The sequence below is a fragment of the Bidens hawaiensis genome, unplaced genomic scaffold (assembly GCF_021521415.1).
Source record: "Bidens hawaiensis isolate Kalapana, Puna unplaced genomic scaffold, B.hawaiensis_p1.1 tig00005162_1, whole genome shotgun sequence".
Taxonomy (NCBI): domain Eukaryota; kingdom Viridiplantae; phylum Streptophyta; class Magnoliopsida; order Asterales; family Asteraceae; genus Bidens; species Bidens hawaiensis.
Genome location: NW_027491330.1, coordinates 322,043 through 333,324, shown reverse-complemented (window position 1 = coordinate 333,324; position 11,282 = coordinate 322,043).

Below are 11,282 nucleotides of genomic sequence, written 5' to 3'. Positions count from 1 at the left end.
AAGAAAAAACAAATAGGGCTTCAATCCTTTGAGACGATCAAACGGAAATCAATACTCAAATATCAATTCCAATATCAAACGAGGGAAATGAAAAAAGCAAGCTAGAAAACAATCGCGTTTCATTGTTGTTTTAATGAGAAATGGAGAGAGAAATGCGGAAAATTTATGCTTATTTTCTTTCTTCCATATAGAAGAGTTCTAAACACATCTTTATTTTATTTATTTTTCATTTCCTTCAAAATCGGAAACACGATAGTTAATTTTATATATCTCTTCCCCTTAATTTTTCTTCTCTTTCCTTATTTTTTTTCTCTTCTTTTTCTTGCATTTTTTAAACTTGGTAATACGCATATGTGAACCAGTTATCTTTCCCTTCTCTTTTTCTTATACAAGTTATATGACTATAATGGTTTCATATAAATTCAACTGAAAAACATATTATTTAGTAATTAGTATCTTACATGTTCACACTAAGACCATGGATTGTCCATGAAATTTTAGTTATCTGTTCATTATTAATACACTGTTGTACCATTTTAATCTGAAACTATAAATTTATTTTATGTTCCCTTTACAATTTCAAGTAATATTGCACCTTCCAATATCTTGAAAGGTTGGGAAACACACTATCCCAAACAAAATTTTGACGTTTATATATTGGTCAACCAGCTTAGCTTATTATAATTCAACAGACTTTGACTTTTGCATCTTGTGAAAGGCACTAATTCCACTTTAAAATTATATTAAAATCCAACCCAGACAAGAAAATAAAGGAAAAAGAAAGGAGCACATGAGATAAAAATGTTTAAATTGTACCTTTCAAATTCAGTAACTTTTGATCAATAGTTGCTTTAATTTTGTTTCTCTCTGTTAATAGAGAATGATATAAACATAAACATACACAAGTAAGTTTATTTTTAACGAAAGTACAAATAAGTTATATTTTGTGTTTGTATTTATTGTTTTTAATTAAAATTAATTTTGTTAAAAAAGATTTTTTATCGACTATTAACTATTCCTAAATCCATCTAACATGTCTATCGTGATGTTTGAACCTTCGATCTCCAAAGAGAGAAAACACATATCGTCAGATACCATTAGATTAAATGCTATGTGGTTTATTACGTTAAAATTATGTTTTTCTTTGCATTTAAAAATAGTTGACTTGATATTATAACAAAGATTTACTAGTGGAATATGGTTCGTGGTTTATTTAGAGGCCAGATCTTCCATGTGATAAAGGGCAAGAGCAATAAATGCCAATGAACGGCTCCCAAATGCCTCATGATTTCATTTCACACTACATGTTCCTTGAAAATTATGCTCCATGTGACATTGAAGTTTAAGAATATAATAATAAAAAAAACATTATATAATTAAACTAAAAAGGATGGGTGTTCACATTCCACTTTAGATGGTTTTTAACAATAAACCTACCCGAGCCGTTAAGTATGGCTTCAAAGAAACGATGCTACAAATCACAAGTTTTCTCTCACAATACTATAAAAATTCTAAAATCAAATAAAATAAGGACAATATCCAATCTTCTGTTTTAAACGTTTAACGATTTGAACTTGTTTAATTCTTATCTGAATCATTAGTTTTCACTAATAAAGCCTTGACTATCTGGTCCAATGACATGACGTGATGGTTAAGATGTAATTTGTTTTTTAAGAGGTAAAATGTATGCAGTCTGTGTATTACATCTGCAGGCCTTAGTAGAATAATAGGTGGGCCAAAGGTTTGCAATATATAACAAGAAGATTGTTGGTTTTTTAATTTTGTGGGATTTTAAAATAAACCGAAATACAATTATCTGGTTTAGCCGTTTAGGGTTAATGATTCCATTTCCTCAAACAAAAATCAAACTTAGGTATTTTCAATATGAGTTCTCAAATGTTATACACGTTGATTTCAACATTCAAATACACGGAAACCTAATGACTAATCACATAGCTGAGGTGAACAGAGAAAGTTAAAATTACATTGATTCATTCATTCTAAACTATGCAATATGCCCCTTTCAACCCATAGAAAATGCATTGCCTTGATCTAGTCGCATGTTCTTATTGTAGAATGTAGATGTGGGCATGCCGTTGAGTAATTTACAATTTCCACATTTCATGATGGTCACAAAAAATATTGTTATAGAAAGTTGAAGAGGTAGGTCCCAGCAGAGCCCAGTTGGACCCGCAAGACTCACCTTGAAAAGGAACGTCTGCGCAGAAACCAACTGGATCCGCAGGACCAACCATGCTCAGAGACGTGACGTCCTTACGCGCAGTACGCAAGCTGTTCCCGCAGGAAATGCCTCCCAATGGTGAAGGACTCCGCCTGTCCCCGCAGCCTCGGATACAAGCCATCAGGGAAGGCCACCCGCGCAGCAAGGCTACACGCACAAGGCACTTAGCTCTCAATCACTCAGTGTCACCTGAAGGAATGAGCAAAGCCGGGAACAATCCCGCACAAGGGCGGGAGGGGGAATACTCCCGCCCAAATAAGCCAGTCCGACGATACGGGAAGATCTTCTGTACTGTACCTGACGAGGTATGGGAAAAAGATCTGACTAAAGATACGACAGCTTATTGACCACAGTATGGCGAGCAGCATGCTCCTGTACTGTGTCACTATTAGCCGCTGCCTACTCACCAACTACTGCCATACCACGTGCGTAGCCGGCAGTTGGTGGAAAAGGAATAGTACACAGCAGGCCTGCCGCTGCCTACCCACCAACTACCAGCAGGGCACATGCGTAGGCCACTGTTGGTGGAACAGGAACACTGTTGCAGCCGGCCACACCTCCTTGGAAACCTACCTTCGGCTATAAATACCACAAATGGTATGACCATCTTATCTTATCTTATATCATCATATTATACCTGATATCTGCTCTAGCAATCTCTTAATATACACTTATATTTAAAGAGCAATCTAGTCTGATTCTCACGCCGGAGGGTGGTCACAAGGAGGAACCCCCCCCCCTTCTCAGTGACAAGCTCACGGTGTCTGTTTTGCAGGTTATCAGAAGAACCATCTTCTCAGGGTCTAACCCCTCGTGGGAAACATCTATCTAACCCCCAGGTTACCAGTAATCTGCCCGGGGTCCGGTTAGTGTTTCTTCATTGGCGCCATCCGTGCATAAAGCTAGAACATTTTTCTCCAGTTTTTTCAAACTTCTAAGATGGTTAAAGAAATTCCGGTAACCACAACCCCAGCTACTGGGGGGAATACCGGCAACACAGTTTTTACAAACACTACCCCGGCTACCCAAGCCGGGGCAAGTGAAGTAAATTTTACGAACACTACCCCAGCTACCCAAGCTGGGGCAAGTGTAGTAAATAATCGCTCACTGGGATTCACCGATACCCAGTTAGAGAAACGAACAAGACTCCCCCGCCAAACACTCGATGAGGTTAAGGCATGGGCGGAGGCACGTCAAAAGGAATTCCAAGCTGAGTTGGACGAACGCCTGCGTTCCGTCCAACAGGCTGACGAATTCGAAGGATACTGGGACGATGACTCGGAGTCCGACTCCGACGCGAACCCTCGCCATAGGGCAAAAGGGAAGCGTAAGGAAACGGACTCCCAACCGAGAAGGCATTTTGGACAAGCCTTCAAACCAAAAAGCACAGGTGGAAGTCCACGAGACTTCTCCAAAACATTCAGACCAAACGTTGCAAATGCGGGAACGTCCAAATTTGCAAGGGACATTGCGGAAGCAATCGCCCCAAAAAGTGCCAAACAAATGTCCAGCATAGGCACATATGATGGTATATCTGACCCAGATGATCATTTGAACAGATTCATAGCGGGGGCAACCGTCAGTAGTTGGACGGAACCCACGTGGTGTTACATGTTCCAAATGACGCTTGTCGGGGCTGCTAGAGCGTGGTTCGATCGTCTACCGGTCAATCACATCTACGACTGGGCTGACTTCCAACAGAAGTTTAGCCAACACTTCAGCCAACAACGAAAGTATACCGAGGAGCAATGGACAATCCTCAAGTGCATTCGAGAAAAAGATGAATCTTTGCTAGACTTCATCACTCGCTTCAATTCGAAGAAGCTGAGTCTGGGTAACATTAGCGAAGAACTTGTTCGCGCTGCCTTTATTCAGGGCGCGAACGACCCAGAGCTCATCCGCACCTTAACGGGTAAAGATGGCATGCCATCCACATGGGATGCCATCATGACAGCAGCAAAACGCTTTGCGGAAACGGAGAAGCAACTGGGTAGAGATCTCCCACAGAGCACAAACCTCTACACCCAGAAAACAAGGGAAGACAACGTCCTTACCGCCCGATTAAACAAAAAGCGAAAGCTAGGCATTTGGCAGTCAAGGGTAAACTTTGACACCTCATCCGGCTTGCAAAATCGGTTAGGCGGAAGGGATAACGTACAGCCAAATAAGAACTCCAGATGGACGCCGCTCACCAAAAGCGTCACCGAGATATTCGCCACCGAGGAGCTCCCATGGCCAAAGCCTCAAATAATCCGACATCGTCACAATGCTGATCGGAGCAAATACTGTGACTTTCACAGGACAAAAGGCCACAACACTGAAGAATGCATAGACGTAAAGGACATGGTCGAAGCATTCGTCAGAGATGGGACGCTCGCGCACCTCGTGGCGCAATGAACGCTGAGCAGGCTGATGCGTGTAGAACCCCAGCTGGGGAAAACACGAATAAAATTCCAGCTTCAATGTGGAGACTACATGCTGCGTAAAGAACGAGATCCCGAACCAGGTGCGTATCGGCTCGATGGCACTCCCATCCCAACAACATGGAAGGGAGCTCATTTACACAGTTTGCATGTAAATCAATTCCAAATTTGTAAAGAAAAGGCCAAGAGCCACTTCTAATGGAAACGATTCTCCTTAAAACATTGACGCTGATGATTTTACATTTTTATGAACTATCAACACGGATATGCCGGTTTTCACCGCATAATTACGTGAAGTCGTTGCGTGGGGAAGGCGGCAAAACCCGCATAAACCCAAAAAACGACAAACCTTCACGCAGGTCAGTTGAAGGGGAAAAGTTCAGTTATCCCACTAAATGAAAGTGCCAGTCTATCCGCATGAATCATGAAAAAGGGAACTGAACACTAACCTATTGACAACCGCGCGTCGAACGGTTAATTTATTCAACACGGATATGCCGGTTTTCACCGCATAAGTACGTGGAAAGTCGTTGCGTGGGGAAGGCGACAAAACCCGCATATACCCAAAAAACGACAAACCTTCACGCAGGTCAGTTGAAGGGGAAAAGTTCAGTCCTCCCATTAAATGAAAGTGCCGGTCTATCCGCATGAATCATGAAAAAGGGAACTGAACACTAACCTATTGACAACCGCGCGTCGAACGGTTCAAAACAGAATTTCTAACAAAAGGATGAGGAAAACCTACACGCAGGTTAGACGCAGGTAAAGTTTAGCCATCCTACTAAGTGCAAGTGACGGTCCTACCCGCACAATCACGAAAGAGGAAGCAAAACTTCACACCTATTATCTACCACGTTCAAAGGTTAACTTATCCTCAGAAGATGAGGAAAGCCTACACGCAGGTCAGATATAGGTAAAGTTTAGCCATCCTACTAAGTGCAAGTGACGGTCCTACCCGCACAATCACGAAAGAGGAAGCAAAACTTCACACCTATTATCTACCACGTTCAAAGGTTAACTTATTCTCAAAAGATGAGGAAAACCTACACGCAGGTCAGATGGTAAAGTTTAGCCATCCTACTAGGTGCAAGTGACGGTCCTACCCGCACAATCACGAAAGAGGAAGCAAAACTTCACACCTATCTACCACGTTCAAAGGTTAACTTATTCTAAACACTTGGAAAATTGCTAATTTAAACTAAAGTATGCAAGTCATATAACGTTTATAAAGCAAGGAATCCAATAAAAGAAGCGGTCTTACCCGCACAAAGATTTATATTTCACAATGATTCATTACAAGAATGGCCGGGTAACTACCCGCCTACAGGAAAATAAATCTATACAAGCTAAATCTATCCTAGCAGTGGGAAGGGATCTTCAGGATCAGGCTTCAGGGCCACTTCCACTTGGACCAGCACCGTCAGTAGAGCGTGACAGTTCAAGGAAAGCCTTAAGGAAAGCTAGCCCATCATCAGCAGCAGCAACTTCATTCACCTTCTCCACCACCGGATGCGGGAAGGCGGCGTACTGATTCACTGCTTGGTCGTAAACAGATTCAGTATCAACATTGTACAAAGGGAAGTTGGAAGGCGGGACGCCTTTCTCAACGAACCCTAGACCAAGCAGGAAGCCGACCTTTTCCCCATCCTCGTGAGAAGCGTTGAGGGCTGCGCTCATAGCATCATCATAAGAGGTCCCAGCAAAGACCCGATGCACAACCTACAAGAAAATATACAAGTGTCAAAACCTTTTCTATTTACAAAGAAAAGCGTAAAGACATGAAAAACCTACCTGAGACAACGCTTCTCGAAGAAGCCATTCCTTGGCAACCAGAGCTTCTTGGAGGGCAGCTTGAGCTTCGTTACGGGCGCGTTCGGCTTCACTCTTGTTGAGGTTGGCAAGCAACACTTCTTTAGCCGCAGCCTCTTCGACGCCCTTTAGCTTCCGCTCAGTATGGTCAAGCACCCCCCTCTGGTCCAAGATCTCCTGGAGCTTTTTGGCGTCTTCCATCGCCAAGGCATCATGAGCCTGCTGGAGAGCCTCTAATTTGGCTTTAAGCTCTTCATTCTCCACGCGTAGAGGCTCAGCAACAGCTTCAGCCTTGGTGGCCCTCTCGGTTGCGTTCCTTGCAGTTTCCTTAGCCAGCCGAAGCTGTTCATTAACAGCTTGGGCAGCCTTGGAACGGGCCTCAAGTCGAGCCTGAACTTCAACCTCGAGGGCCTTGAAGGCCTTCTCCTTCTCCGCAGCCACTGCGGTAAGTTTTTGGTTCTCCTCCCGGACAGCCCGCGCCTGAGCTACTTCTTTAACGCGAGCTGCTTTTAACTTGTCGTTTTCACGACAAAGCAGCTCGACGCGTGGCTGCATCCGGGCCAGGAGAACCCGAAGCTCATTGCTAAGCCTACCCTCCTGGTAGCTAGCCATGGCTTCCCCCAACGCACCACTAGGAGCAGCGTGACGAGCCCACTCCACGCACTCCACAGGGGTGCGAAGGGTTGTTCCTCGGCGAATGTTCCATCGTGGAACATACACTTCATTGGAATCCGACACTGCAAAAACATAAAGCAGTTAGGAAAAGATAAAGAATATATATATATAAAATGGGCCAAAAGAACCCTACGCACCTGTAGGGTCAATTACAGGCCGATAGCCGCCGAACCCATCACCTGAACCCAACGGAAATCCATCCAAGAGGTCAGGCAGATGGGAAGGTGGCAGAGATTGGCGAGAAGCCCCATGCGTACCTGATGGATCGGTCGTCGTTGCCGATGGCGGGGGCATGGTAGCAGCCGCCGCGGTCGCCGCCGCGGAATCCGCAGCAAAAGTAACCGCCGGCTCGGTGAAAGATGCTGTAAAAATAGCACTCACAGCCGGCGGTGACGTCATCTCAGCTGGAACAGTCGGCTCAAAGGAGTGAGCAACTGAACCAGCGAAAGCAGGCGCAGGCGCCTGGGTCGACGCCTCAGGTAGGCTGACCAAGCCTACCGTCATTGGCGGGGAGGTACTCCTCTGCGCTCCACCCTGGAATGCGTCAACATCCACGCCTGCGTAAAGAAGATAAGTGTTAACGATATTAAACTATGAAGATAAAAGCTAAAGGAAATTTGTACTTACGGGTTTTCTTGAGCCTGAAAGTACGGACGGGCGGGGATGAACCCGATGGAGCCGGCCTCTTCACGCCGGTCACAGCCTCCGGAATGGTGATCTTGTCACCACCGGGATTCCCCGCCACCTCTTCGCTCTCGGTCTCCGAGTCAGACCGAGGCGCTGGATCGGCTGTGGAGGCCACCTTCTCCTTCCCCTTCCCGCCGGCAGCCTTCTTCTTCCGCACCAACGGAGGACCATCTGCGGATTCCTCATCAGAACATACGATTAGAGGAATTCCAGTAGAGGTTTCAACATTGAGGGGTCGAGGGTCGAATAGCGCCTAACCTGGCCGACGGGCGCTAAGGATCTCATGGCCTAGCGGATAGACCTCCACGAACCGATCCGCCGTTTGTTCTAGGATGGGCAACTCGTTCTCGTCTAGAGCGCGAGTACCCATCCGAGTGGGACCGTCAGCCTCCCGCGGGTTCAGGAGCGACTGCAAGTCGTTCCCCTCTGAAATAAACAGGAAAAAAGTTAGAAGAAATTCTAAATCAACAAAAAGAAAGAAAGCATACCGTAAGGAACAGAGTTCGAACCGTATTCGAGGACGATTGGGATCTTATGCGCATCCGCAGCCTTCCACACCCGGCTCATCCCCAGCATCACCATCCCGGACTCCGCAAACCGGTAAACCGGAGATTGGACCCGAGATATCTTCGAGAACCATTCCGCCTCCTCGTAGTTGGAGGCGTGAAGGCTTGGGAGAGCTTGCCCATTCTTAAACTTCATGGCAAGGGGGATGGCGCGAGCGGAGATGAAGAAGAACTCCCGCTTCCACGCGCGAAGACTGCGCTCGGTCGCGCAAATCCTCAAACCCTTGATTCTTGTTATCAGGGTGTACCACTCCTAGATGCACCTCCAAGTGTAGAAGGTCATCAGGCGGTCAACATAGGGCTCAATGCCCAAAATCCGGCACACCCACTCAAAGTGGCGAATCTTGGCGATCGCCATGGGGTGCAACTCGGTCAAATGAACACCGTGCCTCTCAAGGACACGGTAAACAAACTTTGTCAATGAGAACCTAAGATTCCCATAAACAAAGAATGCAGCATAAACCCCGATCTTGCCTCTGGGGGCATCGTACACCGTCTGGTGGGGTTCAGGAAACTCAGGCTCGAGAGACTCGAGCATGAACTTCCTGATGACGTACCGATACAGATCGCCAGGCAGAGCACACTGGCACTCGCCAGCAGTACTCTTGTCATCAGCTGTAGATTCGAGATCACGAGACATCTTGTAAAAGAAGAAGAAAACGATTTCGGGAGAATGCTTGCCTGAAAAGGTGAGTATTCGCCGGAAATCGCAAAGAAGATGAAGAGAAGAGTGAAAGTGTGGATTACAAAGAACCCTCTACCCCTTTATATACTAATCGCAATTAATGCGATGAAATTAATGCGGAAGAGAGAGAAAACGAAGGTGCAATGAAACTATGACACGTGGCAAAAAGCAAGCTGGCAACAGCTGTTGACAGGATGCATACCATTAATTTCGCGGCCACGCGCCCGAAAAATTGCGCCCACGCGCCTGAAAAAGCGTCTGGAATGACCATGTACTGTCACGTCACCATAACTTCCTGCACGTCCTGACACAGTCAGAAGAAACCGTCGCACGACGTTTCAGAGGTTTGGACTGTTCTTATCTTTCCACCAACTCTTCGAATTTCAAAATTCAAAATTCAAAAAGATCAAAAAGTAGGCGGGAAAATACCCCTTACCTTGGCAACCAAGTAACCGTAAGACGGATGCGGGTACAGTGTTAAGGCAAAACCCTTCACATACCTAGCACCCGCAGGGAATTGAAGCCAAGAAAACCTTGGCAACCAAGTAACCGTAAGACGGATGCGGGTACAGTGTTAAGGCAAAACCCTTCACATACCTAGCACCCGCAGGGAATTAAAGCCAAGAAAACCTTGGCAAACAAGTAACCGTAAGACGGATGCGGGTACAGTGTTAAGGCAAAACCCTTCACATACCTAGCACCCGCAGGGAATTGAAGCCAAGAAAACCTTGGCAAACAAGTAACCGTAAGACGGATGCGGGTACAGTGTTAAGGCAAAACCCTTCACATACCTAGCACCCGCAGGGAATTGAAGCCAAGTATACCTCGGCAACCAAGTAACTATAAAACGGGTGCGGGTACAGTGTAAAGGCAAAACCCTTCACATACCTAGCACCCGCAGGGAATTGACGCCAGGAATACCTTGGAAGTAAAGTAACCGTAAGACGAGCGCGGGTACAGTGTTAAGGCAAAACCCTTCACATACCTAGCGCTCCGCTGGGAATTGAAACCAAGAAGGATCTTCTGGGCAATGCTTGCGGAAACGGAAATAACATCCCCGCATAGCGGGAACGTCGAGAACTACGTTGTTTGAAGCTCCATGATGGAATTGGTGGTTTTAACATAATTGATCATTATGTTCAAAACTACCAAAACCTCAGGGAGAATCCACACAAGTGGGACTCAACACTCCTGACTTGCGAGGAGGTTACAGCCTACCCGCATCATACCCAAAGATCAAGCAGGAAACTCGGGAATTTCTGCAAGTGACAAGGACTTCCGCGGGAAGAATCCCCATGGAAAACCTTAAAAAACCCTTTTCAAAACCCTCTGCTTAAGTCCAAAAGTTCACCTCACTTTATTAAACACTCATGAGAAGAACATTGGACTGGGGGGACTTGAAGAGGTGGTCCCAGCAGAGCCCAGTTGGACCCGCAAGACTCACCTTGAAAAGGAACGTCTGCGCAGAAACCAACTGGATCCGCAGGACCAACCATGCTCAGAGACGTGACGTCCTTACGCGCAGTACGCAAGCTGTTCCCGTAGGAAATGCCTCCCAATGGTGAAGGACTCCGCCTGTCCCCGCAGCCTCGGATACAAGCCATCAGGGAAGGCCACCCGCGCAGTAAGGCTACACGCACAAGGCACTTAGCTCTCAATCACTCAGTGTCATCTGAAGGAATGAGCAAAGCCGGGAACAATCCCGCACAAGGGCGGGAGGGGGAATACTCCCGCCCAAATAAGCCAGTCCGTACGATACGGGAAGATCTTCTGTACTGTACCTGACGAGGTATGGGAAAAAGATCTGACTAAAGATACGACAGCTTATTGACCACAGTATGGCGAGCAGCATGCTCCTGTACTGTGTCACTATTAGCCGCTGCCTACTCACCAACTACTGCCATACCACGTGCGTAGCCGGCAGTTGGTGGAAAAGGAATAGTACACAGCAGGCCTGCCGCTGCCTACCCACCAACTACCAGCAGGGCACGTGCGTAGGCCACTGTTGGTGGAACTAGAACACTGTTGCAGCCGGCCACACCTCCTTGGAAACCTACCTTCGGCTATAAATACCACAAATGGTATGACCATCTTATCTTATCTTATATCATCATATTATACCTGATATCTGCTCTAGCAATCTCTTAATATACATTTATATTTAAAGAGCAATCTAGTCTGATTCTCACGCCGGA